Source organism: Falco biarmicus, chromosome 2, assembly GCF_023638135.1.
Source record: "Falco biarmicus isolate bFalBia1 chromosome 2, bFalBia1.pri, whole genome shotgun sequence".
NCBI lineage: Eukaryota > Metazoa > Chordata > Aves > Falconiformes > Falconidae > Falco > Falco biarmicus.
Window position 1 is genome coordinate 116,783,498 of NC_079289.1, and position 15,921 is coordinate 116,799,418.

Sequence of the window (15,921 nt, forward strand, 5' to 3'; positions counted from 1 at the left end):
ATAATATCCAGTAGGTGTTTTCACCTCCTTTCCATCCTCTTTTGCACCATGCCCCTCCAAATACATAAAAGCCTCTTTCCAAAAAAAAAAACCCAAACAAAAAACCAAAAAACACAAAACAAACCACAACCTTTTTTTGCCTTTTTTTTTTTAAAAAAAAGCTTGCTTTTTAACCTCTCTTGGCAATTTTTACATCATCCAGCATGGCACCGGCTTGCTCAGCAGTTGGAGCTGTATCCCCCCTCTCCCCAAGACGAGGTTTATGAATGCACGTAGTCGAGCAGGCGCGCTGCCATGTGAACCGGAGCTTAAACGAGGGCTTCAGGCTGCCCTTGGGCCACCAGCAGAGTAACTGAAGGCACAAGACTCTGGCCTGCGATGCCAGACCTGCTACGGATCGAGCCTCTTGCTCACCTTTCCTCGTAAGCAAACAAGTCCTCAAAGCACTTCTGAAAATCTTGCTTTGCTTTCACAAGCCTTAACAGCTCCCAGGTAGTGCTTCGTTAGTGCTCACGAAGCAGCTGCGTTTCCCTTCCCTCTCCCCACCCCAGTTACGAGGAAAACAAACCCCAACGCAACAATACCCTCCTCCAAAGTTACAACCCCCCGTATAATCGGGTTTCCTGGAGGCAGGGCCAGAATCAGCCTCGTTCTTCTCTGGTGGGGTCAAACCTCTGCTGGCAGCTGCCTGCAGCTCCCCTGGGGAAGCACGTGCTGACAGCACCGCTGGCGCCCGGCACGAGTAAACCAAAGACATGGTAAGGGCCACAGGACTGGAGAGCAATGCTTCTAGAACTTACTAGTGGTTTTCTTTATGATATCATAAATAAAATATGAGTTTCATGTAAAGCCTTCATTAACAAGATGTAAGCTGCAAGACGCAGGCTAAGTTCTGTGTGAGTTGTTACAAGTTTTGGGTAGCACAGCAGAGACAGGATAAAAATGGCTTTGCTTAAAACAACCCTAAAAAAAGAACAGTTCACGTGTGGAACAGCCAACATTTCTGATCATCATTCAGCAGGAGCTTACCTTTCCAGGAAAGGTTTTTCTCTTCTTCAAGTTCTGGTGTGATTCCCATCAACTAAAACTATTTAACAAAACCCACACGAACAAACAAGAACAAACAAAAATACCCCCCAAACCCCAAAACAAACCAAAAAACCCTCCCACCCACCCATGACTGTCATTAAAGCAAGCCCTACACTTTTCTAGCCTATCACAGAGTGCTTGATCATCGCCACCAGCTGCTCACAGAACCCTGCTAACGCAGCCCGTTGAAAAGCAATCTTCTCCTTTACATCTGGGTGGAAGCCAGCCTTTTGCTTGAAGGGTTGGTTGTTGGGTTGGTGGTTGTTGTTGTTTTCTGTAACAGAAACCTGTTTGCCTGGAACAGGCAAAGCCTATCACCTTGTAATTCACAACTTTCTATCACCACACTGGGCAGCAGACGAACCGCAGTCTGTGTCTCGGTGGAGGTTTGAACACGCTCTCACCTTTTTGGAGGATTCCTAAGTAGTTCATTGGCAGCTTCACAAAATCCTCATCGTGAAGTCATTACTCTGCATTTGCTCTTTTCCACAGATGTGAACCAGGATGACATCAGGATCTGCCCTAAAAGCATCCTTCCAACTGCTGGGGTGGGCCAAGACCCCCAGCCCTTGGGGTGCTCCACCCTCTACGGGAAATGAGATTAGTCAGGGTCAAACAGTCAGGAGAGGACCTCGAGTCCTGCCTTCGCAACCAAAAGCTGCTTTTGTGGGCACTTAGCTTTTCAGGCAAAGATAATTGAACAGCGTTTCCAAACATGCTCCATATTACAAAAAAAATTGTCTCTTTAAATGCACGACAAGTAAGACCAAACATTTCAAGCAAGATGAGCGCAGTTACTGTAGGTCTTCTTTAAGCAAGGCGAGCCTTGCGGTATTATTGTCTGAATTCTTTAAAGTCTTCCCTGTGTAAACAGAAGTCATCTGACAAAAATTAGAGATACAGGCTGAGTTTTTTTCAAATGAGCAGACAGAATGTAATCACAATAATTCGTGGCAAGATGGGTTGGTAAATTCTTTATGTGTCACTGAAAAGCCCAATCATTGATTTAAATGATGTGAATCTTCTCATATTTTGTTCCTGCAGAAAAGAAAATGGGGTTTTACAGCTGTTTTAAAGCAGGTAACTTAAATGGTAACTCCCTTATCTGCTTGTGCTCTGTAGCAACCTTCCTTCTGAACTGGCTTTGGACTTTTATGGAAAGGTGAGGACACCAGGAGCCCCCGGTTCCCCACCCCTGACGCCAGCGGCCACTGATGCATTCAGCAGTTCCTTGCTCCGCTTCAGTGTCAGTGCTGTCATTAGCAGAGGCTGATGAAGCAGAGCTATGACCTATGATCTCAAGGGCTGGAAATGTAGTTTAGCTCATCTGTAAGAAAGTAAGAACAAACTTTGCCAATATTTCTAACGTCTGGCTACTGCCAGAAGCCTGAAGAAACTGTTGCTAACCAAGGATGAAAACGATTTAATCAGTCTTCCCTTACACCCTGTTGTAAGTCTTGATATAAAAACCACTCTCCACCCCCCAAAGACAGCCCATCCAGCGAAACTTTAGAAGTGGACATTAGGTCCTCAGGACCACGCGCAATGAGTATTATTAAACACCGCCCTGAAGCACTTTGTGCCTCTGCCCAGAACCAACTGGGTTTTCCTTCATTGTGTGCGCTGTGTTTTCTGCTGCTAATGTTGGCTTTAACTCCTAAATTGCAGAGAGTGTTTGTGTAGGCAGGTGGCAAAACCAAACCTGAAGGAATGATCTCCAGGGGTGCAAAGGGACATTAGGCATCCACCTGCTGTTGGAAGTCGGCCACCCCACTGCCCTTTGTGCCTCCGAAAATCTGTTACACAGTCAGAAGAACCTGCCCTACACACAGTACCTCAAAGGCAAAACTTAACACTGCGCGTTATTCTTTACCAGAGCAGAGATCTGCCTGGATACAAACACGGAGCTTTATGTTTGCAGTCAGAGGAGCAATGCAACAGGTCCAAAGGTTCTCTGACTTCTAGCAAAAATGAATCGCGCTTGTGACAGCACCGCATCGGGAGACAGGTTTTAGCCTGTCCCTGCTAAGTATGATGCATACAGAGAATGAGAAAGCAACTTTTCAGACAACCTAAAAATCTGATGTCTTCCTGCATCTGTTGCAAACTGTACCATAGATAAATTCATAGCATAATACATTTTTAAGTGTTGAGCATAAGCCACGTTGGCCATATAGCCACCAATGCCAAGTTTAAACTCCAGCTAGAAATGTTCTACCCAGACTTCTGGTTCCCGGTGACGAAGGAGGCTGCAATGACACTTTTGCAACTTGCAATTTGCCTTTTGCAGATCGCAGCTGGGTTTAGGTGCCACGGCCCCAGTGTGAGTGCTGGGGACTCCAGTGCACCAGCAAAATTCACCTCCACGTCTGTTCCACCAGAAAGTCCAGTTGCCCGGTGTGGCCAAGCCTTGGAGGAGACCTAGCTGGCCGTCACTCAGCCCTCCCAGCAGAAAGGAGATGCTGGGCAGCTGTGCGAGGCAAACAGAGGGGAATGAGCAGATGGTACGTGTCTCGTTGTTTGGGGTTTATGTCCAGCTGCTGCTGTCTAGAAGTACCACTGGATGCTCAGCTGGTGCGGAGAGAGGGGCGCAGAGGATGTACAGCCCATAGGTGATACACCCACCCCCCAGGAAGCAACGGCATTTACAACCGCCCGTCTGGCTTTAAACAAGCTGCATGTGACCCCGGCATGGAGCAGGGTGCCAGCCCATCGCTGGATGCTGCCTCCTAAGGGGGGGTGGGGGGTGGGGGGGGGTGGGGCGGGGGAGAGCCCTGGCAGCGGTTTTGGCTGCCTGTCCGTCACCTCTGCAGACACTGCAATAGTTCTGTGCTGATTCGCAAAGATGCTTACAGCAATTCTGCGTCTTCATATTAGCGACAAGGGTTTGTCTGCTCAAGGACTTGGGCTTTGTGCTGCGGGTCACGAGGCTGACCTTTCCCCGGAGCACAGCGCCAGTCTTGTTACCTTGCCTTGTAGGGCAGACACCAATCCTGCCCCCTGACCCGCTTATTTAGCCTTTATAGCAAGAAAAAGATTGTCCAAACGCTGCCCCGAAGGCAAACTCTCTATTCGATGTTAGTCCCCTCCCCCCATGTATGAGGTTTCCCATCCATCACCCACGCCAGCGAAAGCAGATCCGTGGATGTACTGCTCCTCACCGAATGTTCACCTGGGAGCTCCTCTGGGTACAAATGAAGCATTTTGAGATCCCAGCGAACACATGTCTGACCTGCTTGGCTTAGCAATAAAATAACGGCTATGGTAGCTGCCAGCGCAGCAGCCTCGCCGGCAGTGTGAAGGTTCGTGGGATGCTGCGTTCTACCAGGCTCGGGCATCACCCACACTACGGAGCCCTCCTCTGGTATTTAGTTATCAATTAATTCCCTCGCTGTTTCATAAACCAGAAAAGAATCTGGCTCCCTTTCGTATGACTAGGTTGGTCATACAGGACTCTACCTCTTTCTCTGCATTTGTCAAACCTCCTCATTTCTAGCCCTTCCATTCCTTTTCTCTCAGCTCCAGGCTCTTCAAGTCTCCTCGTGCCTCTGGATGAGGAACTGCCGACCTGAGCCTCCTTCTCTAATTGGCATCACGCTTATTTCCCTGCCTCTGTTGTTGATCACAAAGTGGGATTCAAAGCACCTGGTGCCACCCAACAACATTTTAGTCTTAATACTGAGGTTATGCGGCTCTGCAAGCTGTACCTGCGCTTAAGGGAGAACACGAGCCCCTGCTGTTCCCCTGGACCAATCTGTGCTCCATCAGAAGGGGCTGTCCTGCCTCCAGGGCTGCTCCCGGATGCCGCATCCCCCTGTGATGATGCAGTTTTGAAGGCAGAGGTGCCAGCTGTTGTGGAGAACCTGAATTCTGAGCGCTCTCAGGGTGGTGTCAGTGCAGTAAGGCTCCTGCCTCGCCCTCTGAGGTGGCGTAACCAGCTGTTGTTGAATTCAGGTCGGACTCTGTTGGTGGGCTCCCCGTAACAGCTGCACTTCCATCTCGCCAGTGTGCAGGGACTTGCTGCTGCTACAACTTCATGGACACCAGGGTCTGCTTTCAGGTTCTCCGACACTGGTTTTGGGAACCTCTGCTTCTTTGTTGAGGGCTTGAGCCCTTCTAACAGGAAACACAGGTCTTGTCTTGACCCTTCCAACACTCCACTACCCTGGCAAAAGGGATGTTGACGTCAATGCTGACATTAGGTTGCTGTATAGCACTGCAAGGGAAAAGTGTTTTCCCGCTGCTGACCCTTTAGAGTCTGACTCTTTATGTATGGTGGGTTGAAGTGCCGGTCTTCAACAAATACCTGGAGAAAGCCGGTGGTGTGGGTCCATTACTGGAAAAAATTGGCAGATGCTTAGCTGGTCATGCAAATTGTATTGTTGCTGTGTTTATCGAATTATCTGCTGTGGAACATCATCACTAGACCTTCCCTTTGCTTCTCCTACCTGCTGCGGGAAGAGGAAGAGAATTCAACAAAAAATACTGATCCTTCCAGGAAACACACATCTGAAGCTGATGGTCTTACCAACCAGCTGTCATTTTATTATTTCTTTGTAAATCTTTGGTTTCCAATAGAACACTTTCTGTCCTGGGTCCACCACGCTTCCCTAGGACTGGGGCACTGCTTTTCATTTGCATTCTCTGTTTCCTGGCCAAACACTGTATCACAACCAGGGAAAGCTTGCAAGAATGCAGCAGCGTATCGGGGTGGAAAATAAACATTCCAGGGATACGGCAGGTGACTCCCAAAGTGAGCAGTATGCCCTCAGCAGGGTCAGAAGCAATGTTCGGTCAGAAGGGAACACAAGCACTTGATGGCTGGAGACAGCACAAATAAGATTCCTTATACAAAGCAGTCTGCAACGTGGGCAGGGGAGCTTCTGCTTACCTGATAAAAGCCGATGGCCTGGATTAAACTCGATCTGCGCTTCTGCCGGCATCTACCAGCTGCAGCGACCTGTCCACCCAGCCACTCTGCGTGTGCCTCCTTGGTCAAATGTATTTAATTAAGATACTGAAACCAATGAGAAGTGCCTGCTGCTCGCCTGGCTAACCAGTGATGTGCTGTCAGTGGAGTGTGTATGTGCGGACAATCACATATTTTAAGGACAAAACATTCCCCCTCCCCGTCCCCCGGAGAATTTCCACCTTGGCTCACAAACCTCTTTCACGCCGAAGAGGTGTGTTATTTTGGATGCGCTATTGCCGCTGTCTCCTTCAATGCTTTGATACGATGGGATGCACCAGATCTTAAAGAAACGCTCTTATCCGTGATGTTTATGTAAGCTCTTAAAGTTGACACAGGTACCAGGAACACACAAGCCAGGCTTATGTGAAATATTTGCTAATACAGCTATCAGCCTGGCAACAACATCTTGGAATTTGGTGGTCTTTCCACATGCTTGGCAGCGATGACTTATATTTTTTTTTTCCCCTGGGGATCAGCTATCCATCCATTTGCTGTTCCATAAATCAGGTTGCCAGAAATACAGTCACTTTCTAAAGTGCAAGATCTTAGCAACGGGAAAGCTCGGTTTCTTTCCAAAATTCGGTTTTTTTGTGTTGCCAATGAAATCCAAAAACCGGAGGGAATTGCAGAAATTTGGTGGAACCCAGCTCCGGAGGGAGCCCCGGGCCGTGCGGGGTGCGGGATTCCCGGGTGGGCAGGGCAGGAGGTGCCCCCCGAGGCGGGGTGGCTGCGGTGGCACCGGGCTGGCTCCGGGGGCTCACGGGCGTTAGCCACGGCTTGTGTCCCAGCTGCATTCCCGCAATTCCCGGTCAGTCCCAGCTGAAGCGCGGGGGTGAATAACACAGCGAAACGGGGGCTGAGGGGTGAGCAGGAGGGAGGGAGGGCAGAGCTGCCGCCTAACAGGGCAGGCTCACGGCGCCCAGCCCTCGCCCGGGCTCGCTGCGCCTGTTGAAACCGTTTGTGCCCCCCCCCCCCCCCCCCCCCCCGCGCCGCGGGGCCGGGGACGCGAACCCTCCGCCGCCAGCACCGGCGGGGCGAGGGGGGCGGCGGGGACCGCGGGGTGGCGCTGCGGCACCGGGAGAGCCGCCTCGAGCCGGGGGCGGGGCCCGGGGCCCGGGCCCGCGGCCACGCCCACCCCCGCGGGGCACGCCCACGCCTTTCACCGGCCGGGCCTCCCGCCGGCCTGGCCACGCCCCCGCCGTCCCGGCCACGCCCCCGCGGTGCAGTAAGTAAGGAGCAGACTGAATCGAGCACCAGCCCCTCCCTTAACAGACCCCTCGGGGGTTCATCTTCCGCGTTTCATCTTCTACTATAATTTATGTACCAGTTAAATAACTCCTGGCCTTCTCAGACTTGTGAAGCCCTGGAAACACAGTCGAATTTAATATTATTATTTTTTTTAAATTGATGGGCAAACAGGATTCCTCCCCGCCGCTGTAAAAAGCAGGCGTTTAGGCTGGTGGAGCAGCTGAAATGGCATGTGAAGGTTTCGTGGCGTAACTGTGGCCCATCCGAAGTGACCTGGGTAAAGTCGTCCTCGCCTCCCGCTAGTCCTATTGCTTTGCTTTCAGGGGAATGAAGAAGGCTCCACCTCAGGGTTGTAACGGTTACGAATTATACATAAAATCAGAATAAACCCCTGTGAATTGCAAATAAGGATAAAAGCAAAGAATTCATTACTCTCAATAGCTATGATCTTCCTAAATAAAAAAATGTAAAATGTTCAAAGTATATTGGGGAGAATCTTTTTCTTTTTAGCTAACCCAAATCATTCCATAGTAAAATATTGGCAACACACTCCGACAGTGATCTCCGGGAAGTGGGGGATCCCCTCCAGTCACATTTTCAAGTGTCTCTAAATGCCCTGGTCACTCCCAAAGGCTTCCAGGTCAGCTCGGCGCTGGCAGCACCCAGACTAAGGCTTTGTATGGACCGTAAAGGAGGATGAAGGAGTCGCTCAAGGTGTAACAAAGGCAACAGCCACCTGGAGATGCTCATTTGCAGTTATATGGCTGCACAGGCTACTCATGACAAAAGAGAAAAAAAGAGAAGAAGAAAGAAGAAAGAAAAAAGAAGGAAAAAAAGAAGAAAAAAAAGAAAAAGAAAAAAAGAAAAAGTAAAGGAAAAAAGAAGCAAGAGGGGGAAAAAAAAGAGGTTTGCTAAGGGATCAGAAGTCAGCGCTTAAGATCCTGTTACCCCCAGCTAGATTCCCATCCCCCATTTCTGGCGATGTTCAGGTGGGTTCCCAAAGCTTTCTAGCAAGAAACAACTTCCTTCTTTCCGAAGCTACACCTGGCGCGAGAAGCAAACCGAAACCCTAACCAGCAATGGAAGCAGCGAGTCCACGTATCGCCATCGACACCATCCCTGGAGCCAAAATGGGCTGGGGTGAGACGAGCACCCCTGCTTCCCATCAGCGGGCACCTTGGGCAGCACATCCATGCAGAATGGCCCGGAGCCCCGTCCGGCAGGGCCAGCGGCACTGAGCGCAGCCCTGCCACCCTTCCCCTTGCACTGGGCACGTAAAAAAGTGTTCTTGTACCATCTGTGGTGCCGCGGACTGTAAAACAAGAGGGGAAAAAAACCCCAGGTGGAGTCATCTTCTCAGTCAGCTCCTTAGGAGGCACAAGATGGGCAGAAGGGGGTTCATCCTTGAATGCGGTTCAGCCCCCCCCGCAGAAGGCAGGTTTTGCACCACGGAAGGGGAGAAGGAGCGCTGAAGGAAAGGGGAGATGAAGTGCAGAGCTCCAGGCTTTTTCACTCCAGGCTTTTTCATTGCCTTCCTGAGCTCCGAAGGGACCAGGGGAAAGGGGATACAAACTGTGTGCTGACTTACGCCGGTGATCAGGCGGGGACCAGGTGGCCCTTGTATGTCTTAACCAAAAATATCACTTACAATAACCTTAATCCTTATTCTTCCCCTGAGTACTAGGGATGGGGAAGAGAGCTGAGGCCGGCCTCTCAAATCAGCCACGCTAATTCCGCAGGGAAGCGAGAACACCAGCTTTTCTCCCACACGTATGAACCACTGAACCTCTCCCCGTCCCAGTTCAATCAGTGGGCAGCGGTACTCCTTCCTGCCCACCCCTCAGCCCAGCCCCGCAGTGCGACGGTCTGATTCAGCCTTGAGGGGCTGGTAACACTTCAAAGTCTCCTGCAAAAAGTCAAGCAATGATAAAAAGTATTACCTGTGAACGGAATTTGGAACAATTATCCATACAAAAGAAGTGGGGCTGGAAATTTGATTTATTTTGCTCTGTAATAAGCATCGGTTTGGTTTTTGTTTTCTTTTTTTTTCTTCCTTTTTTTTTTCTTTTTTTTCTTCTCTCTCTCTCTTTTTTTTTCTTTTTTTTTTTTTTTTTTCTTCTGTCGTTGCTTTGGTTTTGTTTTGACTATAATAGGGAAAGATTCTACCCCTTTGGAAATATAAAAGCCATATACCCATTGGTAGTTTCCTGGTTGTTCCAAAGTCTTTTCAAAAAGCAGCATCAGGTACAGAATGCCATAGATCTCTTAAGCAAGGCTGACTTAAATGCTAAGATGCAAGAAGTGTTGACTGCTCTCTGAGTTTCTTCAGCACTTTCACAGGAGTTGCACGCTTACAGCATGGCCCTTGTCCCTGTTGTGTTAATTTATTTCCATCCCCTTTACTATTAAACCACTCCGGTATCAGCAGCTCCTCAGGACGGTCCCCAAAAACTGCCCCTAACAGGGAAACTTCCTTGAGCCCCTCCCTCCGTGAGGAGCATTCACAAATGTGATGCTTTCAGGTTTTCCTCCTATAGACTTGTCCTTCTATAGTGGCCTTTTTATATTTCAGTAATGTATTGGCTTCATCAACTTTCTGGCAAACTTCCTGCTTCTGATGTATTGGGGAAAAAAAAAAAAAAAAGCTTTTATGGTTAGATTTTGCACCCTTGCTCCTCAGAAGCTTTTTTGGCCAGCTTTATTGTAGCTTCACATTGAGCTTGCCAGAAGGTTTATTATCTTTTCTGCATTCTTCATTTGGACTTCCATTTATTGAAGGATGTCTTTTTTGCTTTTAATAATCTCCTTAGTTCGCTTTTTGCCATGCTGTCTTCCCTTCTTGTCCCCAGATCTCTTAGACTTCAGGAGTATTTGACCAGACTCCGAACACTCTGAAAACATCAAAAGAAAAAGGGAAAAGTACCCAACTTCTCAAAAGCTGCCATAATTCTATTTTTTTTCTTTTTTTTTAAAAGTAAATTTGAAACTGAAAAGCCTGCCCACCCTGTAGCAGAAAACTAAGGTTCAAAGTAATTTGCTCCCTCTTAGATCCCCTAAAATCATCATAGTTTTCCAGGATGAAAATAGAAGCATCTGAAAAGCTGATGGAGAATACCTTTCATGTGGGGGACCCCAGGAGGCAGAAAGATCTAGGTATGGGATTAAGTTCTTCAATATGCAAAGCATCTACTTGCAGGTCTAAAAGGTTTAATCAGATCTTACGAAGTGACGCAAGTTCAAAGAATTTAACACAGGCGTGTACTGCAGTGCTTGGGAAAAAACACTGTGGTGTTGATAATTCAAGAAGGTCTGAAGTGAGTAATTCTCAAAGCACGTGCGCGGAGCTGGCAAAGACGGTGCCCTTAAAACAGTGGTCGAGAGGGAATGTGTGATTTAGCAAATCAGTCAAGCGGTGAGCTTTCATCTTTGGAGTCCCGGTTTATAACTTACTTAAGGCGTTAATTATAAATGTCTTGGGTATCTGTTCCTCACTTAATTAATCTCCACACTTACGTGAAGTGTGAATCCAGATCATAACCAAAAGCTCTTCTAGCACAGATGGCCTCATCCGACCGGAGGAGAACGAAAGCTGCTTTGGGACCCAGGCACCGCAGAAAGGCAGCTCACATCTAAATGCTTACAAACACTTGCACACCAGTGACGGTGGAAGATTTCACTTTTTTGCCCAGCAGTGATCTTCCAGGCCTGAGGATCCTGATGTAAACGGGGATCCTCAAAAATTACCGCACAGCGTAACTCCCCATCAAAGCAGGTTTGGCAGGATTTAACGCGCATCTATTCTGCAGACTTTCCTTAGTGGGTGGCGTTAGCTCACGTGGATCCATACGGTGCCTAGACCTGTACTGGGAACCAAGCCAGGCAATTTAAAGCTAGCATGGATACGTACATTATTGCCCTACGACTGCAGAGTAGACGTGCCTGTCACCTCCTGGTGGCTGGTCCTTCGTTGGGTGGTGGTGTTCAATTTCTGATTCAAAGAGTGTTGTTCATTGAGACCTGGTTGATGAAAAGGAAGGGAAGCTGGAAACGGTAAGAAAGATAAGAAGAAGATGAGAGAGAACAGAAAGAGAGGAAGAACCGGGGACCAAAAAGGAGAAATAGATCCTGGAGAAAAAGTCATGAAAAGCAGCAGACATGTCAAAGGCAATTAAGCTGATCTAAATGCTTCAGACCCTGGACTTTTCTCATAATGTACATTAAATGGAGGAACACTGGCAAGCATTTGTTTCACTGCACTACACAAAGCACTCACTAATTAAAAATAAGTAAGTCAAAACTTAGGTTTCTGTGCACATCCCGGTCTTGTACAACTTGATTTTTATAGATTTTTGATGTCTTCTAGTGATGAGTTCATACAGAATAAAGCATCAGTGGATTAAAAAAAAAAATACAAAAACTTTATAAGCTACCATTGTTCTTTACAAGCAGCTGCAGCATGAACATTCTTCCTATAATTAGTTCTGCACGTGAGTTAAAGATGTAATTCCATAATGAACTCATCAGGTTATGGAAGCTTCTACATCTATCATTGATGCCATCTGTTTATTATTGAAAAGGTAGAGTTGTGAACGCATTATTGCAAGGCATTGTTAACCACTATAACACTAAACATTAGATGGTAGTAGTTATTTGTTTTTTTTAAAAAAAAAACATTCTAGTTTACTTTTTCTGCACACAGGCAAGCTTTAATTAAGATTGAGATTAACTGAGGCGTCACAGGCTGTGTCTGAGTCACTGTCTCAATTTGGAAGCTCATACGCGTCCATCTTCTAGACTACTACAGCTCTACAGAGCTTAAAATTTTGTAGAACAGGGATTATTATATGGAATATCTGACATTTTTTCCCCGGTAAAGGATGGACAAACAGATTTTCTCAGGTAGTACAATCTTTGCCTGCAGACCCACTGAATTTGGCCCTGCAACTCCAGGTGAAGGTCATGCCTGATGAATAATCACAGATTTTGACATCCTCAGTCCAGCTTCACTTCTGCTGAACATTTGCACTGGATAAAGCGTAGTTAAATAACTGAGTTAAGTAGAAAATACTGCTATTGAATGAAACTATGAAAAGCTTTATCATGAAGACTTTTTCCTGACTGTGACTGCATAAGTTTTACCACTTAAAGCTATAGTTTTACTATTACTGTTCTAATAGAGGATAAAACAACTTTTCCACTCCTTGAGCAGAACCAAATGTGTTGCAGAGGCATCTGTTTATAATTGTCAAAGGTCTGGCTTCACAGCAAGTGCAAAATCACCAATAACTAACATACCTGCAAATTCCAGTCACCTTTTTCATATAGAAACAAGCTGGTCGATGATGCAGGAGTGCAACACAGAAAAAAAAAAAAAAAAGAAGGGGTTTGCCACCAAGGACCTGGCTAGCATTCATCAGATAACCTAGAAGAAATTTCTTTTGCGGAAATAGAATTATTATTAAAACACAGCAATATATATATTTACCATATCACCCTCAAGGTTGTTGAAAAACTTGGAAATGTACTGCTTAATAGCTTAACACTGAAATGCAAATAGAGAGCATCTCCGCGTTTAATTTAAAACTGTTGATTTGGGTTTGATTTCCTAACTTTCGGTGACTAGCTTTTGAGTTGTGAGCACTTGAGAATGCTGTTATTTTTATCTCCTTCTTTCCAGTCAAGGGTAAGCAAAACCTGGCTTTCTATATCTAATTTCTTCTTATTGCTGTAAGCTTTGTACATGCACACACATACAGAGGATCATGGCTTCATCTGGCTTTTGTGGACCCAAAGTGTTTCTGAGGAACAATTTTGGATGTGGGACTGTTTTTGATGCCAAACCCTAAAGTTCCAGCTGCATTGTAAAATTGGAAAGCTAAAGCAAATCTCAATTTTACTTCTCTTGGAACCCAATGGGCAATCTTTGGTTGATGAAGGATCACGAACTCATGGCTCTTGCACCTCGAGTGGCTCACCAACCATTTGGTGTGGCTCAAGCACGCAGGCAAAGCCACACAACAGCAGCAGTGTCACGGCGGTGCCAGCCCTGTGCTAATCCACATGCCCAGTGAGACAGCAGAGCGACCTAACGGGGAGCGTTTACTCAGGTCGTTGGCCCATGCCCACCCTTGGAGAGGGAGGTGGGCTCCTTCAGAGCGCTGCTGGTACCTCCCGCATGACAAAGCTTTCCCGGAGCACTCTTCCCAGGTTTGGCTTTCTGGTGCTCAGTTCCTTCAAAATCAGTGCTGCTCCTAACATCAAGAAACTTGTTTGCTCCACTACTGAACAGGTCTTTCATTTTGGTTTTAACCCCTGAACCAAGTAAAAATGACATATCAATAGGGATCTTGCTTGACATAAAAAGGTGCTGTATCTGCAAAAAGCATTAGTTCCTTAAGAAAAACGGGAAAAAAAGGTGCAGAATATACTAAGAGTGTGTTTTCTATGTGCCCTGACTCAATGTGTGAAGACTCTGCTGGCCAGATTGCTATGGGGATGTCGTAGACTCTACAGAACGAGTGGGACACAAGGAGATAACACACTTTTATCACTTAATCTGGAAAGCTAAGGTGACTTCTCATTCTACATATGGAAAAGAAAAAGGAGACTATCTTAAAAATAAAAACTTCATGCAAAGGAGTAGGTGCTCAAAAAATTAAAAAAAAAAAATCCAAAATCAAAAAAGTATATTTTTTTCCCCTTAAATGGATTACATTGAATTGTCACCACCAAAATACAATGTTTCAAATAGTTCATGCGGTCCATCCAAAACATGGACCAAAATCCAAGAGTCTTCACAAACTTTTTTTTTTTTAGCTTTTTTGAGTCTACCCTTTTGCCTGTTTTGCTGGGGCACCACGAGGCAGGCAGAGGGTGTCATACTGCAGGGGGTTTGGTGGGGGTGGCAGCTTAAATAAGAGCCGTGACGGTGTAAACAGTCTGACAGTCATTTCAAGTGCATTGCTTCCTGACAGGGATAGACATCTGATGGCCTTATACCCATATAAGAGCAGCAGATATTTCAATAACCATGGCATTTTTCACCAGCAGGCTATGAATATTCAATAAAAAATATTTCCTAAAGTATGTCTCATCCTGGCCTTTTTTCCTTCCACGTGATATTTAAAAGAAATTAAGGAAAAGTCACAGCTGCTTGCTCTACATTCCCGTTTTCTAACTTTGACGCTGTTTCAGGTAACACCGCAACTATTCAATAATCACAAGAAATCCTGGGTTGCAATTACCAGATTTCACATCTTTTATTCTGCTCTAAACGCTTACCCTTGAGGACTTAAAAGAGACACAGAAAGTAGCAACCATCACTGCTATATCTGTCATCTTAACCTCTTCTTTGTGGCTGTTTGACACAGTATTAAAGGTGGTGTCAATTGTACTGCCTGACACCATAAGAAGAAGCTTCAGTATGAAATTAATCAGAAAAAATTACTTTCATTCCTTGATCAGACTCGTAATCAGAGAAACCCATGAGTGCAGAGGCACAGGAACCAAGGTCCATGGTGATGCCCAGCTGCTGTCCCTTAAGATTTATACCTGGGCAATGGTGTCAGCCTTGTTTTACCTCTACTGTGCCACCTGAATATATAAACAGATCAGGGTTGTTGATACCGCATCCGCCAGGAACTACAAACATTTAGGATCTAGTATTATTCCTACAGAAGTCAATGGAAGTCTTACTGACGTTTTAAAAGAACGTTGGACCAGGTTCAAGGACAGGGAAAGAACAGATTTGGCTCCTCTAAGTACCTCAGGTCTATGCTGACCTCTGAAATAATGTTGGGGGTTTTTTTTTCCAAACGTTTAACAGGAACAAATATTTGTATAGGTGTTACACAATTGTGCCAAGGGGAAATGTTGAATTACAAAATAAACTGCATTCCTGACAAATTGTAATTACTGCCCAGGAGAGTGAACACCAAGAAGCTGCTTCCTCTCTGTTGTGGGAACCAGGCGTGTGCTGTGCACCTGATCAGAAAAAAAAGAAATAAATCCCCCAAATAAAAATAAAAAAAATTAAATTCCCACAACCAGAGAGCTCACGCAGATTCACACCAACAGGTTTGGGATTTCAGAGTTCTGCGCAGATGTCAGAGAGGGGACTGGGATAAGGAGGACCAGCGCCTGGTAATTATGGTTACATGAGCTGACATAAAGGAAATTTGAGATTAGAAACTCTCCCCCATGTCCAGAGGCCAGAAGTGCCCCCCCTGTTTTCCAGAGGTAATCCCTTTCACTTCCATGACGTGGCTCCAGGTACATAACACATGCAAAGTGCAGGGTCTGGCCTCTTCATATCTTGCTTTTTCTACAGTGCTCTGATCAGGAATTTCAAAGATGTGTCACCATCACCTCAAAATGTTAAAAAAAACCCTCAACTATACTTGAAGCCTCAAAATTCCTGAGATATGCTAAAAAAATAGACTTAAAAATAATAAATGCTCTGCTCTTTTAATTTGCCCACCCCCTTTCACAGTACACAATGTTCACATATTTCAGATCTTTTGCTAAATGCACAAGGGCTAAAAATGTATTTCTTTTCCAATGCAACCTGAGATTCTCAGCTGAAGGCCAGATGGCAGTCCATATTATGAAAT